This window comes from Artemia sp. Qi Xiang Cuo, chromosome 13, assembly GCF_049724085.1.
Source record: "Artemia sp. Qi Xiang Cuo chromosome 13, ASM4972408v1, whole genome shotgun sequence".
NCBI lineage: Eukaryota > Metazoa > Arthropoda > Branchiopoda > Anostraca > Artemiidae > Artemia > Artemia sp. Qi Xiang Cuo.
The window spans coordinates 22,105,051-22,114,503 of record NC_142806.1 but is presented as its reverse complement, the minus strand read 5'-3'; the positions used below and the strand labels follow the sequence as shown (position 1 = coordinate 22,114,503).

The 9,453-nt window shown below is 35.7% G+C and overlaps 1 long non-coding RNA gene across 1 annotated transcript; it reads left to right on the top strand.

Moving 5' to 3' along the window:
* The first annotated feature begins 307 nt into the window (after window positions 1–307).
* LOC148945074 (uncharacterized) lies at window positions 308–8,933 on the top strand. The gene is made up of 2 exons (XR_016142749.1): window positions 308–455; window positions 8,827–8,933. It is a non-coding gene; the product is annotated as an uncharacterized LOC148945074 (long non-coding RNA).
* Window positions 8,934–9,453: the final 520 nt, after the last annotated feature.

Below are 9,453 nucleotides of genomic sequence, written 5' to 3'. Positions count from 1 at the left end.
TCAAGGAGCCACACTTGTGCCTCTTCACTTAAAAAAAAACTACGTTTTCTAAAGAGTTAAAGAGGCTGAGTCACAAGTAAAAAGCAAAAAGTAAAAAGTAGCTAAACAAGCCTAGAATTCTACTTCTACTTTAGCTACTTTTAATCATCTTGGAAAGGGATTAGGTTAGGAAAATAAAACTTTAAGGGATGGCTCTACAAGCAAAAGTATGTCATGGGAAGGTGTTTGAAGTACCTATCTCCACTCCGTCCCCCTCTAGAGGGTCCTGACCTTTAAAAATCTCCATAATGCACAAAAATGAGGTACCTGGATTCCTGCAAATATTGTGCAGCTTGTGCGGATGTAAACAATGTCCGTTTGGGTCTCATTGTGAAACTTTAACCAAATCTTTTCTTCTTCAAAAGTATACGTTGACGGAGTTACGACAAAATGCCCATGTAATTTTCCCATATCAGGTACGACAAAACCTCTCTTAACAAAACGGCAAAATGTGAGGTATGATAAACAAAAAATCTAAAATTGGGGCACTTCTAGCTGAGCTACAACACAATGGTCGACGGAATCGGATAGAGCAAAAATTTCACGTTAGATTGCAGTCCTAACTCCACTTCCCGAAAAAGTCGCAGATACGACAAAACCGCTCTCAGGGGACGAAATGATGAATTAATAACCATTAGCTTTTTTGAAATTATCTTGTCTGAGTTCTGCCTATAGCAACAGGTGGACGAAAACTCGTTTCATTGGCTGCCAGCTGATAAAAGGAAATCAATGAACAGAAATAAGCAATGTTGCGTAATAACTATGCACAATGAGGGATTCCTATATGTCCGAGTGTTAGCAGATTTGTTACTTCTTACTAAATTTTAAAATAGGAAGCGCTCTACAATCAAAACTATTTTAATTAGCAACCTACTTGTTCACAAAAGCACAAGGAATTTAATGGTAAAAAAAAAATTAAATTTCTATGTCGTATAATACAGTAATTAGAGTAGTTTAAATGTCGAAAAGTTTTTGAAGTGACTAATACATCGAAGGTGGCCGGAATTAGAGACTTTTGGACGGGATTGGGACGATGATTCATTCCTGTCAAAGATTCTGTAAAAGAATAGGCAGGTGTCCGACTGCTATGCGTGTAAAACAACCTGAAACAATAAAAGGAAATATACATCAAAATAGGGTAATTGGTATTACCGAAAAGAGGTTCTTGGAGGTAAGTCAATAAACTAATTATTTCAAGCGTTTAATCTAGAATAATTTAATAATAACTATATCGATGCATAGCTTAGATTCTTCACTAATCATTGATATATACAATTCTTCTCAATTTCTCTTTGGTATCAAGATGTGGGGGTTTTAGTTTTAAATAATTTTGCTCAATCGGATACTGGTCTTTTACCATCCCACTAGTTTTAGTTCTGCCCTGATTGAAGCTTTTACAAAGTTTTGAGTTTCCAAAAGCATTTTTCAGCAATGGGATTAAAGTCTCCATTTTTGTAGAATGTCTTCCAAGACAACCCACGACATAAGTTTCAGGCTGGCTTCAATAATAGAATTAGCATGTAATTTTTTGGGTAGGTCTTCAAACTGCAGCATTGATGTCTGATTGTTCTGAACCCTGCTCTTGTGAAAGTTATTTCTAAGATGGCGCCCCACATTCAAAAATTTTATCAAACATAAGACAGGCCCAAATAATTCAAGCATCCACGGAAAAGGATCATCTTTTTTAGTATACCTGTCTTTTTGGTTTTATATTGTTAATTTTTTAAATATTGAGCAGTTCATATTATTGACCTATGAGTAAAGTAAACATACCGCTCGATGCCTTTTCTTATGTTCTTTACAAATATACTAATAACTTTTGGCGTAAATTCTCTTTATTCCCAGTCCCTAGGTTATATATTTACTCATTATGAGGGTAGAATTGTAAAGTTATTTTCTGACGCAAAGAAATGTTAAATTTGGATTTAGGATACAATTCTAACTATAGAGGTAAGTTTGAACTTTACCCTCAACCCCATCCCAATGCGCAAATATATACCCTGAATTAGTATATTTGGGTGGGTAGAAGTGAATTTATGGCAGAAACGACTATTATATTCGAAAAGAGCATCGAGTAGCATGTTGGCTTTATTCATAGGTCAAAAATATGAATTGCTCATTATTTGCCCATTTTTCACTGTCATTTTCAATTGGCTCGAATATTTTTGGCCCTGGAGTCATTTCTGAAAGTGTCATTCACCTAACTCATCTGCTTTCCAGGGTAGCAAGAAGGGTCTAAAGTCTAAACTACAATTTTAGGCTACCCTATATTTTCCTAACTTACTCTTTTATATCATTTTGATAGTATGGGTTCCATCCAAAGCAAATTCTTGGACCCCTGGCTGGTAAGATAAGGTGTTTATTTCAGAAACAATGGCTATCACAAGAAATATGAATCAATCACGCTTTAAAATGGTGCACAGGCCTAAAGTCTTTGCAGAATTTTATCAGTTTGAGATTAAACTTTAGTAGGTTTAATAAGGTTGCTACTTCTATATCGCCTTAGTTCATGTTTCATACTCACTTTTCCATTTTCATGAAGAACAAATGTGCCCAACAGCTTTCAACTTCCTTCTATAAAACTTGATTGAATTAACCAGGTTTTCACTGGTTATCTATGGTTTGATCTACTTCTTGTTAAATGGCTGAAAACATGAGAAAGAGGCACAGGCATAGATAAAAAGATTATACTGGCTAACTGTTCTATCTTTTGCGCTTAAATAGTTTAATTCTAATTTTTTATTTCGCTTATTACTTTTTTTTTATCATCATTTAATAAAAGTGTGCAAAAAAGAGTGCAAAGAGCAAATAATGGGCAAAAAGACCGCAAATCTGGTCGTTGGTGTGAAAGAGTGCAATGAAAAAAGAGAGTGCATTTCACACGAAAAGTTTGCAAGTTGGCAGCATTGCCTACGAGAAGTATAACCCTAATGAAGACAGTTCTTTTCCCTCTGTTTCTTCCTCTTTGTCCAAAAGCAACAAATTATTTTCTATCAAGCTAGGGTTCTTCTTTTGCAAATACAAAAACAGGTAGCGTGGAAACACAACAAAAGACATCTTCAAAAGGCTTTTCTAGGTTGGAATGGTCTTGTTGGAATATAAATAAAAGAAAACAGTCTCTCTAACTGAAATTAAGCAGTGATATTACAACTTAAAACGAACAGAAATTATTCCGTCTATGAAAGGGGATGTACCCTCCTCAAAGCCCCTTTTTTTACGCTAATTTTTTTTTATATTTAAGAAAGTAGAGTTGTGACGAAAAGTTATGGTTTCCACACTTAGTAAAATTTTAATAAATTTAATAAAAACGAACCCGAGTTAGTAAATTTAGTAAATCGAGGTCAAATTGAGTAAATCTAGTAAATCGAGGTAAAATTTAGTAAATTTCTGGACAAGGTTTCAATCTAGTAAGTTCTTTAGCACATTTACCTGAAATATGAAAAAAAAATATATTAAATTATTTTTGTGCCAGTTTAATTCTTATGAACAAAATTTGAAAATTTTTCCCTGTCTAAATTAATGTTTTTTATTATATGGCTTCAGTTTCAATCCTTCCCACCTCTTCATCACCATCAGTATATCACGTGAAGCTTTGAAAACCTGAAGCAATATCAAGGTGGAGATCAAGAAAACCTTCTTTAACTTTTTAGGAGGAGGTTATAGGTTTTAAGGATACTGAGGAACAGTTCAGATTGTTTTCTTTTCTCTGATCATTTCTTGGAACACTTGAAATGATAACAACCTTGTTGAAATACCGAATGTGAGTGAAGGTTCGTCCAGGCATATAACTGGGAAAAAGATGTCATATTGACTACTATGCCCAGTTTGCATTGCGTGTCTGGATGCGCCTAAGTCATGTCATCTAGGAGGTTGACATTTTTTTTTTGTCTTCTGGAAACTACCGGAGGAGTTGTCTTTTTTATCCTGTATTCGAAGATTTTCATGTGCTTGCTAAGGTTGATTTGCGATTCACTCTAACAATTGATTAATCATTTTAATAAATAAAGTTCCTGTAAGGATGGTAATCTCTAGGTACAAAAAGAAATAGTTTTATGTCGGAAGTTCATCATCAAAAAGAAGTTTTCGGCTCAAAACAATGCTAGAATCATCTGAAATATTGTCTTGAAGGCAGTTTCTTGTTTGTCAGGCACCAAAAGCTACCAATAGCAGTAAACTGCAATCTACTCAGATAGTAAACTACTGTGTAATATACGGAGCTGCAAAAAGCAACAAAACGATCGATGCATTCAACGCTCTTGAGTGCTTCGTCGGTGTCAAGACAGCATCCCGTAAGGGGATGGCAATAAAAATATGTCAAGTACACACAAGGCTTACTACGTGGGGTCTCTCTCACAATTTTTTTCTGGTAGAATCTTTTCTCTGAGTAAGATACTGTAGGAGAGGTGAGACAACTGTTGCCCTTTTGAATTTACTTCTTACAGGCGCAAACGCAAAACTGTTGTCCGACTCGGTCAAGTCTGCGAGAAGGGATTTGAACAATAAGACCAGTAGTTTACTGACCGGTGAATATTCACAGCGGGTTGAGGTTTCTCATTCTCTGATTGTTGAGACCGACCCGCATGGAATGAAAATAGTCTAGTTACAGACTTACGAAGGAGTCATAAAAAAGAAAACCTTCGAGGTGGATATTAATTCTGTACTGCACAAGCCCAAGCCTACCCTCAACCAATTAGAAGTAGCTCCACACTCTTTGAAAAGAAATATTTCACTTCCCGTAACTCCTACGAATCAATGTTGGCAGTCTATGCAGCGACATATATAATTTTATTTTTTTTAAAATCGACTCACAAGCGATAGCAGTAGGTTTATTTGAAGGAAAACGAAAGAAAAGAGAAAAAGACAGAGAGAGAGAAAAAAGGGAAAAAATAATATTAAAATCCTATTAATTATCCTCCTACAGTAAAATCGATGCTCGACGGTGTGCGAAAAATATTTTTGGAGCATTTAGTAAACACAGATGCGATTTAGCAAAAATTTTCATCTTAGATTTAGCAAATTCTTCCAGGCCAGTGTGGCAACACTGCAAAGAGTCAAACTTTAATGTAAAGAGCGAGACGTTGAGGAGAGGAGACAGAATCATTTTGTTCCTTTTGAGGTTCAAATTTGGCTCAATGTAAAAATACCAGAGTATAAGGACTGAAATCAGCCAAGTCGGATAAACAGTTAAATTTTAGCTTAAGGAGTAAGGTATTGAGAAGGGTGCAACCCTTCATGTAAGGAATAATTTATGCCCTTTTGAGTTTTAATGCTGCTCGTTACTTTCAGTTAAAAAATATAGTTTTTACCTAATTTCTGATTGTTTTTCTAATAATGCCAGTAAATATGGGTCACCCTCCATGAAATGTCCCCCCTCCCCTCAATGGGAACTCCTTCGAGGGAATTTTATCCCACATAGAGTGGAAATTCCCTCCAGACGGCTCCTTCTTTGCTGAAAATCCCCTCTCCGTAAAATTTATTTCTGGATGATTCAGCCGGAAAAATTTTCCGTAGCATACTCCCATTTGAAAAAAAATAATTTCTAATCGGTTTCTCAATCACTCTGGAAATGTCCCTTTCCATGGCATTTTTTCCTGGAAATCCAAACTTGTGAAAAATAGCCCCTGAAACATCTCCACGTGCAAAATTAAAGTGGAAAAGATAACGTAAGACAACTAATAAGAATTTTGTATATGAAATGTGTCAAATCTCCCAGTATAAAATTTCTCTTGAAAAATTCATCTCCAGAAATTTTCCTCCCCAATAAAAATCCTCTCAATTGAAAACCAACCCAAGCAGACTCCCCCACTCCCCCGAAAAAAGTGTATGCTTCCCAATAACAAATACTATAAGCAGACAATGGGCAAATTTCATTAGATTTAGGCCACTCCCTTAAAGACATAGTTATTGGATTTGACAACTATAATAAACAAAATGACTATCTCAAAATTTTTATCAGATAGCTTCGGAGAAAAACAGGGCGTGAGAGGGGGCCAGTTGCCCTCCAATCTTTTTGGTCACTTAAAAAGGGTACTAGAACCTTTACTTACCGTTCTCGAAACCTCTCCCGATCTTCTAGTACAATTTTTTGATACAATCACCCCTGGTGCATTGGATCTGATGATATAATTTTCATTAAGATTCTTTAAATTTTAGGGTGTGTTTCTCCCCTATTTCAAAAATCAGGCAAGTCTTCTCAGGCTCGCAACTTTTGATAGATACGACTAAACTTGATGAATTTTATATATTTGAAATCAGCACAATAACCTGATGTTATTGATGTATCTATTGACATCAAAATTCTGTTTTTAAAGTTTCGGTTAATATTGAGCTGAGTCACTCCTTACCAAAGTTTGGAAGAATAGGAAGATAAGTCTGCAAACCAAAATTAGAATATTAAAAGCTACAGCGATGAGCAAATAAATAATTTCTTACACAGCAAATTTCTTACAGCGATGAGAGTAGTCAAATATGGCTGAAGCATGGGCGCTTCGAACACCGGATGACTATTGGCTAGATGTTTTCCAGAGAAATTGTTTAAGGATTGTTCTGGGTACCCGGCTGAGTGACCGTATCTAAAAAAATAGGCGGTACGAAAAATGTGGTTCAATACCACTCTCTAGGGCTATAATGAAAGAAAGGATGAGATGGCCAGGGCGAGTTGTGCTGATGAAGGATGCCAGATTGCCAAAGATTATTTTTTTCGGCCAAGGGTCTTGGACAAAATGGAAATCAGGTCGTCCTCATCTTGGGTGGGAGTACGTCATAAAGAAAGATTCAAGGAAAGGGGAACTTCATGGGAGGGTGTAAAAAGGAAGGCTTTGAATAGATTGGGATGGAGGAAGAGCGTGCGTTGCTGTGTTGGCCTCAGTTAGCGGCTTGGTGCTGCAATGAGTTGTTAGCAATAATAGTTGTTAAGTGCATTAAGTGCTTTTTGAAGCTTTCCTGCAAACTTTAACAAAAAAAAAAAATATGGAGCTTAAACTAACAGTGTTAGCGAACAAAGTCAGAACTATGACGAAAAAAGTGCAGATATTAAAGTTTAAAAATAGAAAATCGGAGAATTTTGAAATTGAATATTTTGTTGTTACTGTCAAAGGCAAGTGAAATGAATACAAATTATAATCTGAAGAGAGGTAAATTTATTCTCTTAAATATTTTGAACCACTTGTATAAAATATGTAAAAAGTAGAGAAGGAGGCCTTCTTAGAACAATAGGCTCATGCATAGTAAGGAAGCTGAAAATATCGTCTATACTATTAATACTCTTAGGACGTCTATTATATGAACTTAGTGAACATGGTATTAAATGGATTTGAAGCTTTACACTTGAGCTAAAAAAAAACATACGTTAGAGGTTTTGCTGCATGCACAGTTTGAAATTTCGTTATAATTTAGCAGAAAATTTAAACTACAACTACAAGCCAGAGGCGGATCTAGTGCAAAATCTTCTGTTGGGGGCCAATGTCACTAGGGCACCAATAAGCTAAATCTTGGGAAGGGGGGCAATGTGACAAGGACGCCAATAATTCACCAAATTGACTCTAAAAGAAGAGTTACAAGCATAATAAGAAATAAGGAATGAAGGCACCAAAAATCTTGGGGAGGGGGCCAATTGCCCCCTTTCCCCGAATCCTCGAATGCTACAATTCAGCTCGTAAACTTAAGCTGAATTTATGGTTTTCTATGTGGATTCTTTAACTGAGATAAAAGGTCGTATTTGAAGTCTTCATCCATGGTAAATAGTACTGTTAGTTGCTCCCAATTTTGAAGAAACGTTTAACCTGTCCAAAGGGTATTACCCTTTCTTCTACAGGGAGCGCAAAAGCACTAATCAAGTCTTAAATGTATTACTTTTCGAAAAGGCCATTTCGTATGGAACAAAGTGTCATAGAAACTTTGGAAAGGGCTTATTCGACTGAAAATTGAAAGTTCTAGTTCCCTTTTTAATAGTTAAAGCATATTGGAGGACAACTAACCCCTCCCAAGCCTGATTTCTGCACCTATTCCTTTCCCTTACCACCAAACTTGTCATATGTTATTTTTTTTAGAAATTTTAAAACGATGCAATACCTCCCCCCCCCGGGGTGACATGCCCCCCCATGGCTCCGGGTGAACGTATGTTTATAATACAAGTTGTCTTTTGTGCACGAATAGGTAGTGTTGTGTTATTGGAAAATGTTTGATCCTGGGTCTGTATAAAGGCCATGGGTATTACGGGGAAAACTTCGTATAATTTCGAGGAGGATGTTGAATTAAGCTAAAACACACTATGTGCATGAAGGTTGTCAAAAAAGTGTATTTGAGTTGTCTCAGGAACGGCCAAGGGTATCAATTTGAAACTTTCAGGGCATGTTAAGGGGCATGTTAATCTAAGCAAAAGACACTATGTGCATTCGTGCTGTCACAATAGAAAACGGATTAGATAGAAGACAGATTAGAAGGGAAAAAAAGGTAGAAAGGATTTCAATTTGAGGGAACATTTCCTTGCTTTTCTATTTCGTATAATATAACTACAATAAAAGTTTTTGCTTTTTAATATCACTTTCATAGTTATTCCCTACGTTTTGCTTTTGGGTGATACAGTCAAATATTAGTCTTACATTTCTAATAAGTAGGTTAAAAAATCTTTGCATGTACAATTTGGTTGAAAATGGAATCCTTTTGTCACAACCTTAACAGTTAAGGCCTCAAAATTGCAACTAGTGACTTCAAAGATCATCATGTGTCAACTTTGTGGGAAATCAAATAACTCGTACCAAATATGTAATACCCGCCTTTTGATTTTAGATTTTAATGGTTTAACGCTAAAATTCCACTGAACAAGCTGAGAATCCCTTTAACACAAACTATTGGGGAGATTGTATGCCAGTTATGAAACACATAGACTACACATGGTAAGTCTTTTTCAGTACTCAATTATCATTAACTAGAATGAACTGTTATAATTTTCGTTTCCAGACAAAGGCTAACACAAAATTATAAGTAATTTTCATTGCTGCAATTGTAGCACGGGCAAGAATTTTGGTTCTTTTTATGTAACATAACAATTTTTTAGAGGATAAACTTGCTGTTATCAGCTATTTTAGGTTGATAGTACTAACAAATAATGAGTTGTCCCTAACGACAATTGAGCCTATATGCCACATACTGTGTCTTGTTTTAACAAACAGTTATAGCAATTCAACTTTCTCTTCAGAATTAGCGACACCAAAATCCTTAAATACCTTTATTAATGAAAATCAAACAATTCTTTTTAAATACGTATCTACTACATTTCAACTTAAGACGGCGAAGCAACTATCTTAAAAGATTTTGACATTTAAATTTATAGGAACATTCCAAAAATGAGCCCAAACGGTCATGAATGTAAAGATAGAAGAGAGTGAAGGGTGAAGGAAAATCGGGCCCAAGGGA